At 36.8% G+C, this 8670-nt stretch overlaps 1 long non-coding RNA gene across 1 annotated transcript in view; it reads left to right on the forward strand.

The window, feature by feature from the left end:
- Window positions 1–6905, forward strand: part of LOC141277596 (uncharacterized) — a 125434-nt gene extending 118529 nt beyond the window's left edge. Inside the window, exon 3 of the long non-coding RNA XR_012329226.1 lies at window positions 6801–6905. This is a non-coding gene — a long non-coding RNA (uncharacterized lncRNA). The remainder of the gene's footprint in view (window positions 1–6800) is intronic.
- Window positions 6906–8670: the final 1765 nt, after the last annotated feature.

Genomic DNA, 8670 nt, shown 5'->3' on the forward strand with positions numbered 1-8670 from the left:
TGGCTTCAGGCAACATGGAGGGTGGGAAACCTGGGGCACAGGAATCCTTGGCCCTTATCAGGGCCTCTGACATTAGACTGAACCAGAACAAGCCTGGAGATATTTCTCTCCTTGACTCCAAGTTAACAGAGCCATAGTTTAGTCGGTCCTGGGAGAAAGGAGGATATTTGAAAAGGATATATGATTGGAATTTCAAGTGGGACTGGATTCTGGCAGTTCCCCAAAAAGTTAAACATAGAGTTGCTGTATGACCCAGCATTCTACTCTGTATACCCAAGAGAAATAAAAATGTATGTCTATACAATATGTAAACATGAGTGTTCGTAGCAGCATTATTCGTTAATAGCCAAAAAGTGGAAAGAGCTTAACTGTCCAGCAGTTGGTGAATGGACCAATAAACTGTGTTCTATCTATATAATGGAATATAATTCAGCTTTAAAAAGGAATGAAGTACTGATACATGCTACAATATGGATGAACCTAGAAAACATCATGCTAAGTGAAAGAAGCACACATTGTATAATTCCATTTATATGAAATGGTCCTAATAGACAAATCCATAGAGACAGAAAATAATGAGTGGTTGCCTAGGACTGGGATTATGGAGGGAGGTAGATGGATGACTGATAAAGTGTATGAGGTTTCATTTCAGGATGATGAAAATGTTTTTAAGTTGACTGTAATGATTGTTACACAACTCTGTACATATACTAAAATCCATTGAATGGTACACTTTAAATGGGTGAATTGTATGGTATGTAAATTATATCTGAAAATGCTGTTAGAAAACATGGAACTGGACTGAGTCATAATAAATGACCAGCAAATTATGAAACAAAAGACTGGTAGAGGGTATTGAACACTGCTTTTCTCATCAGGTTCTCTGGTTGAAATGTAAACTCCAGGAAGGCAAGGACTTTGCTTTTTTCATTTCTGTGTTCACTGTGCCTAGAACCGTGCCTGACACATAACAGGAGAGTAGTAAATACTTATTGAATTAACTAATAAACTAGGATATTGAAAATAAAACACTTTAATGTCTAGCACTGGATTCAGTGAATATTCTGTAACTAGAAAAGGCAAATAGCATCAAAAGTTTCTTCAATTAACTTGAAAGGAAATAGACTCTGCCATAGAACGCATGAGTTTTCAGAGTTTGGGAATACCTCAGTACTCCCAAAGGAGTAAAGGAAAGCCATTTTGCCTTGCCATCTTCTGCCTTCATGGGCCAAGATCATCTGTAAAAGCTTCCAGAGGCCACATCAGAGAGAAGAAAAAAAGAGGGTTGCAGTTAGTTAAGGACAGATTTCTTCAAAGGTGCTTCTCTATAGGCATTTTCAAATGTAAAATATATGGAGTAATTGTATATTTTGTTGTTTTTTTAGTAAATATACCATAAAATTCTGTAAAGAGAACTTCTACCTTTTTTTTTTTTTTTTTTTTTTTGCGGTATGCGGGCCTCTCACTGTTGTGGCCTCTCCCGTTGCGGAGCACAGGCTCCAGATGCGCAGGCTCAGCGGCCATGGCTCACGGGCCCAGCCGCTCCGCGGCATGTGGGATCTTCCCAGACCCGGCACGAACCCGTGTCCCCTGCATCGGCAGGCGGACTCTCAACCACTGCGCCACCAGGGAAGCCCAGAACTTCTACCTTTTTTAAGACCTCACTTTTTTTTCTGTCACAATACTGTATGTAGTTATCACCAAAGCTGCTTATGGTTTATTTCAATCATATCTATTTTCTCTCTCTTTCTTCCTCTTCTCTCTCTCTCTCTTCCTCTTCTCTCTCTCTCTCTCTCTCACAGTGTAGGATGGGAGTGCAGGACGGGATTCTGCATAGCATGTAGACATTGCCACACACAGCAAGACTGAATGGTGCTGACCGATGGGTCTCTCCTGATATCTACTAATAATCAAGCACTGCCACTTGAGCACTGCCAATGTTCTTTTCCCGGCCAAAGCCTCACAGTTTTAGTTTTGTAAATACAGAAATCAGTTAGATCAAAATTAATGAGATTTTGCTGCATTTACAAGCAATACCAGTAGTAACAGCTGAATCAATCACAGAGCCTGTGTCAGCCATCAAGATGAACAAAATAAACAACGTGTCTTATCTCTCCAATTAGAATCTCTGAGGTGAAAGCTCATCAATTAGAACAGGTACATGGTATCTAGCTCTAGACATACTGCATTTTCACCTCTCTCTCTTTCCTCTTTGAGGCCTGGCCTTGCTGTTTCTTCCTCCTGTAAACCCTCAGGTTTTCCTTCCCACAGGAGAGTCAGGAAATATTCACCAACCACTGTCCTGCTCTAGCTCTCCAGCATTCAAAATCAAACACAAGAGTATTCAAAATTGGCAAACCAAAAACAAAATAAAACCAGTATTATATTTATATACAGTTATATAAAAATATAAATAACTAATTAATGTCTTCATCACTGATATTGGCATTTTCCTTTAATAAATTAACATCAGTACTTCATTGATCTACTGGGTTCGTTTGTCATAGTGTAAAATTACTATGTAAACAAGTTTTTGTTTGATGGCATTTGCTATGAGTTGCTATGGGTGGGTGGGCAAGCTTGCCTGTGATTTAGTTAGGAGGGTCATTTTGCTCTTCACTAAGCTATATCTTCCGCATCTACAAGTAGTAATAGTGATATTCTGGCCTCCAATCTGCTGGTCTTTCTCAATTTTCTCATACTCCAGGTAGGAAAGAGAAGGAGCTATTTATTGGTCTCACTCAGAGACACCAGTAATATGTTTATTATTTATCATTCCATAAAATGTATTCCCTGCAGAACCAGGTAATGTACTGTGACTGTATTTCCTCTTTTATACAACTTTCCATTTTTCCCGGAGGTAAGAATTTCTGTCTTCATTTTTTCTTACTTATGCATATGCTTTTTACTCTTTCTTTATGCAACGTAAAATCTCTAGATTCCTCTTCCATAAGATAAATTTCATCCAGCAAATTTTTATTCCTCTTATTTTCCTAGAGTCTTCCTTTTGGGGGCCTGAGAGTCTCCTCTTCTAATTTGGACTGGTTACTCTTTAGGCCTATTGCACATTTGTCGTTCTGGAAGCTTCTTTTGGGTCTGTCCAATATGAATTCACTGTTTCTTATTTTTTCCCCAAAACAAACTTTTTATTGAAGTGTAGTTGATTTACAATGTTATGTTAGTTTCAGGTGTATAGCAAAGTGATTCAGTTATACATATACATATATCTATTCTTTTTCAGATTCTTTTTCCCATACAGGTTATTACAAGATATTGAGTATAGTTCCCTGTGCTATACAGTAGGACCTTGTTGGTTATCTATTTTATGTATAGTAGTATGTATGTGTTACTCCCAAATTCCTAAATTATCCCTCCCTGCCTTTTCCTTTTGGTAACCATAAGTTTGTTTTTTGTTTTTTGTTTTTTTTTTTTTTTGTCTGTGAATTTGTCTCTTTTTTTTTTTTTTTTAACATCTTTATTGGGGTATAATTGCTTTACAATGGTGTGTTAGTTTCTGCTTTATAACAAAGTGAATCAGTCATACATAAACATATGTCTTCCCTGTTGCGTCTCCCTCCCTCCCACCCTCCCCATCCCACCCCTCCAGGCTGTCACAAAGCACCGAGCCAATATCCCTGTGCCATGCGGCTGCTTCCCACTAGCTATCTACCTTACTGCGTTTGTTACTGTGTATATGCCCATGACTCTCTCTCGCCCTGTCACAGCTCACCCTTCCCCCTCCCCATAACCTCAAGTCCGTTCTCTAAGAGGTCTGCGTCTTTATTCCTGCTTTACCCCTAGGTTCTTCATGACATTTTTTTCTTAAATTCCATATATATGTGTTAGCATACGGTATTTGTTTTTCTCTTTCTGACTTACTTCACTCTGTATGACAGACTCTAGGTCTATCCACCTCATTACAAATAGCTCAATTTCGTTTCTTTTTATGGCTGAGTAATATTCCATTGTATATATGTGCCACATCTTCTTTATCCATTCATCCGATGACGGGCACTTAGGTTGTTTCCATCTCCGGGCTATTGTAAATAGAGCTGCAATGAACATTTTGGTACATGACTCTTTTTGAATTTTGGTTTTCTCAGGGTATATGCCCAGTAGTGGGATTGCTGGGTCATATGGTAGTTCTATTTGTAGTTTTTTAAGGAACCTCCATACTGTTCTCCATAGTGGCTGAACCAATTCACATTCCCACCAGCAGTGCAAGAGTGCATAAGTTTGTTTTTTATGTCTATGAGTTTATTTCTGTTTTGTATATAAGTTCATTTGTATCATTTTTTTAGATTCTACATATAAGTGATATCACATATTTGTCTTTGACTTACTTCACTTAGTATGATAATCTCTAGATCCATCCATATTGCTGCAAATGGCATTATTTCATTCTTTTTATGACTAACATTCCATTGTATATCTGTACCACATCTTTACCCATTCATCTGTCAATGGACATTTAGGTTGCTTCCGTGTCTTTGCTATTGTAAACAGTGCTGCTATGAGCATTGGGGTGCATGTATTTTTTTTGAATTATGGTTTTCTCCCGATATATGCTGGTCATAGGGTAGTTTTAATTTTTTAAGGAAGCTCCGTACTGTTTTCCATAGTGGCTGCACCAATGTACATTCCCACCAACAGTGTAAGAGGGTTCCCTTTTCTCCAAACTCTCTTCAGCATTTGTTATTTGTAGATTTTTTGATGATGGCCATTCTGACCATTGTGAGGTGATACCTCACTGTAGTTTTCATTTACATTTCTCTATTAATTCGTGATGCTGAGCATCTTTTCATGTGCCTGTTGGCCATCTGTATGTCTTCTTTGCAGAAATTTCTATTTAGGTCTTCTGCCCATTTTTTGATTGGGTTGTATGGTTTTTGGATATTGAGTTGCATGTGCTGTTTGTATATTTTAGATATGAACCCCTTGTCAGTTGCATCATTTGCAAATATTTTCTCCCATTCTATAGGTTGTCTTTTCATTTTGTTTATGGTTTCCTTTGATGTGCAAAAGCTTTTAAGTTTAATTATCTCCCATTATTTGTTTATTTTTGCTTTTATTTCCATTATCTAGGAGATGATGAATCCAAAAAAATACTGCTGCGATTTATGTCAAAGAGTATTCTGCCTATGTTTTCCTCTAGGAGTTTTAACAGTATCTGGTCTCCCATTTAGGTCTTTAATCCATTTTGTTTATTTTTGTATATGGTATTAGAGAATGTTCTAAGTTCATTCTTTTACTTGTAGCTGTTCAGTTTTCCCAGCAACAGTCATTGAAGAGACTCTCTTTTCTCCACTGTATATTCTTGCCTCCTTTGTCATAGATTAGGTGACCATAGGTGCATGGGTTTATTTCTGGGCTTTCTCTCCTGTTCCATTGATCTATATTTCTGGTTTTGTGCCAATACCATACTGTTTTGTTTACTGTAGCTTTGTAGTATAGTCTGAAGTTGGGCTGCATGATTCCTCCAGCTCTGTTTTTCTTTCTCAAGATTGTTTTAGCTATTTGGGGACTTTTTTGTTCCCATACAAATTTTGAAATTCTTTGTTCTAGTTCTGTAAAAATGCCTTTGATATTTTGATATGGATTCACTGTTTCTTGAATCTCATTTCTCCCTCATTCTTGGTGTACCTTTTACTTTGGTGGAGTTCATTCTTTAAAATTTTTCTGAAAATAATACCTAGGAGATAAACTTTTCAGACTTCAAATATTGAAAAATTATATATTGTATCATAGCTTTTTCAACCAAGATAGAATGACGATAGAATTTTACACGATAAATTATTTTTTAACCATTTTCAAAGTATTTTTCTAGTCTGTTTTATCTTTCACTGTTCTTGTTGAGAAATCCAAAACCATTCAGACTCCTCACCCTCTAATGTTACCTCTTTTTTCACCTGAAATTGCAATAGATGTTGCTGCCTATCCAACATCATTCACCCAAAATTTGTTCAGGTATTTACCCCATCCCCAGTTTCATAAGAGTATCCTGGTTAGTTTAAGACAATCAGCAAATGGTATTCTCTGTCTGCCAATATAGGCCCAGAAATGGGCATGTGACATTAATAACCTCAGCAAACTGAAGGAAAGGACTTAGAGTATATTGGTAGAGAGGGTTCTCACTCTCCTTCTGAATGTGAACTATAAAATTTGTAGCCTTCATTGCTACTGTCAACTATCTTGTGAACATTAAGGAAACCAAATTTAGGGAGATTCGAAGGAAGAAGGAGGAGGCAGATGGAACTGGGGTCCTTCATGACTTCAATCAAACTTTTGATACTATTACTAGAACCCACTCTACTTCTATACAATCCTCAATCTTTTATTTAGTAAGATAGTTAGTTTGCTTATTATTTAAGCAGGTTTGAGTGAGAATTTTTCTCCTCTGGTTCAAAGCACACTGACTGCTAGAGGAAGCTTTTACAGTTTTCCCTTTTTCCTCAGTACCCTGAAATTTCTTGATGATGTCTCCTAGTTTCAGGCATTTTCCTTCCTTTTGCTTGACATTAATTGCCCCTTTCACTCTAGGAGCTCATATCCTTCAGTTATCAGAAATATGTTATTTTATCATTGTTAATTGCCTTCCTTTTTTTCCTCTGTTTTCTCATTCTGGACTGTCAACATAAAAGGGGCTATAGAGAATTCTTAAATTACTCATTGAAGATTCATGGATAAACTGCAGATAGATTTTTATCCCCTTGAAATTATATGCAAAATACTGTATTTATGTATGCTCTATTTTTCCTGAAAGATAATCTAAAGCTACTTTTTATTTTTATTGTCCCCAGAAAATCTAGTCCTTGAGTGTGACAGGACCATTAGCTTGCAAGAAAATGCAATTGTGAACTGCTGACTGGTTAAAGATGAAGAGGAGGGAACAAAAGATATGGAGAAGGTAATAGTTCCTGGTATAACTCCTGACACTATATGACATGAATGGCTGTTGGATTTGCTTTGTTCAATAAAGAAAAAGGAGGTTAAAAGGTTAACTAGCTATCTGACTGATTTGAAAGACCAAAGAAAAATATCTGATCTGTTATTCTAGTGAATGGACAGCTTTGTGGCTGTCAGTTGAATGTTATTCACTAAATGAATGAGATTTGAGATCTTACTTTAAAGAAAGAAATGAAAGAATCCTCAATAATGGAATTAAATTCACTTTGTGTGCCAAAGTCTCATCTAAGGTTTTATTATACTGTGAGATGTGTCTTCTGATAAGTAATATTCTATGTTTGTTTGGCTATGTATTTACTTGAGATTTTAATGGAAAAAAATGAAAATGAAACTTTTAATAGAAAATCCTTGCCATTAGTTTCCAAAACAGCTTCTTAAATTGCTCAGTTTCAAGAATATTTTTGGCAAAGCAATATATTATAGTAAGTACAATAATAGTTCTAAAACTCCTTAAAATCTTTCACTTTTTTACCATTTAAAATTGCTATTAAGTTAATGTTGGCATCATTTCAAATAAGCCATCTTTAAATAGCTTGCTTTATATATTTTTTCTTATAAATTTGTTTCATCAAAATGCCATGCTAATGGGCCTGCAGCTGGTTTCATATTGGAACAGCTCAAACAAGAACTCTCTAGTCATTCCCAGAACCACAGAATTATAATTTTTGTAGGAAGAGGTAACTTGCCCCATCAATTATACTCTTCCTATATCTTCAGTCTCTCCCCACTATCCTGGTACTCTTTCCTCAGCTTGGAAACATATTAGAAGAATTGAAGAAAATCCTTCTACATTCCACTTCCTCCTCCAGGCACTGCATATTCCCTTATTTGACTCCTAGTCAAGTTTTTGAAAACTATTCTTCTGAATGTCAATCATAAATAAGTGGGGAGAGAAAGATGGTGGAAGGCAGAGGATTGCAACCTGGGTTGATGCTTTAAGACCTGAAAGCAGGAACAGGTGAGAAGGTGGAATAACTAGATTAAGCATTAATATTTGTTAAGAGAATGAGGCTCTCAGGTTATATAGACCTGTCTTCAAATTCCTACTTTGTCACTTGACGGTCCGTGACACTGGAGAAGTGATTTAAGCTTTATAAGCCTCCATTTCCCTATGTGAAAATGAGGTAATAATAGTTCCTACGACACAGTGTTAGAAGCAGGATTCAGTATGATAATATGAGCTTAATAAATATTAGTTGCAATTACTACTATTATCAGAGACTGATAGTATTCACATGAAGCTAAGTAAAACCTGAAGCACAACATTCCAGGGCAAAACAGGTGTTGAGGGACAGTTAATTCAAACAAATGAGGAAAAGAAGCAGATAGGAAGCAGTGGGGCTGCAACTAGAGACTGAAGTCGGTTGACAGAGAGAAGGAAGAATCTAAAGATTCTCTATACCTGGGATGTAGAGACAGGATAAAGGAGTACATGTAAAACAGCTGCACACAGCACCATCATCTGCAGTCTCCTCCTGCAATGGGATCACTTCAGGGATTAACTAATATTTGCTGGTAAAATTTTCTTTTCTGTTTGAGAGTATTCTGAATGTGAAAGATGGATTCCCATGACTCCTCCTTCAGGCTATACACTTAATGCACTAAGTGATGAAATGGCCCTGGTGTTCTCCTGGGTCAAACATCACTTATATGATGTTCTCCGGTTTCCAATTCTAATTACCAGGAAAGTTAGGGTGTAGGACG

This window comes from Tursiops truncatus, chromosome X, assembly GCF_011762595.2.
Source record: "Tursiops truncatus isolate mTurTru1 chromosome X, mTurTru1.mat.Y, whole genome shotgun sequence".
In the NCBI taxonomy this organism is placed as follows: Eukaryota; Metazoa; Chordata; class Mammalia; order Artiodactyla; family Delphinidae; genus Tursiops; species Tursiops truncatus.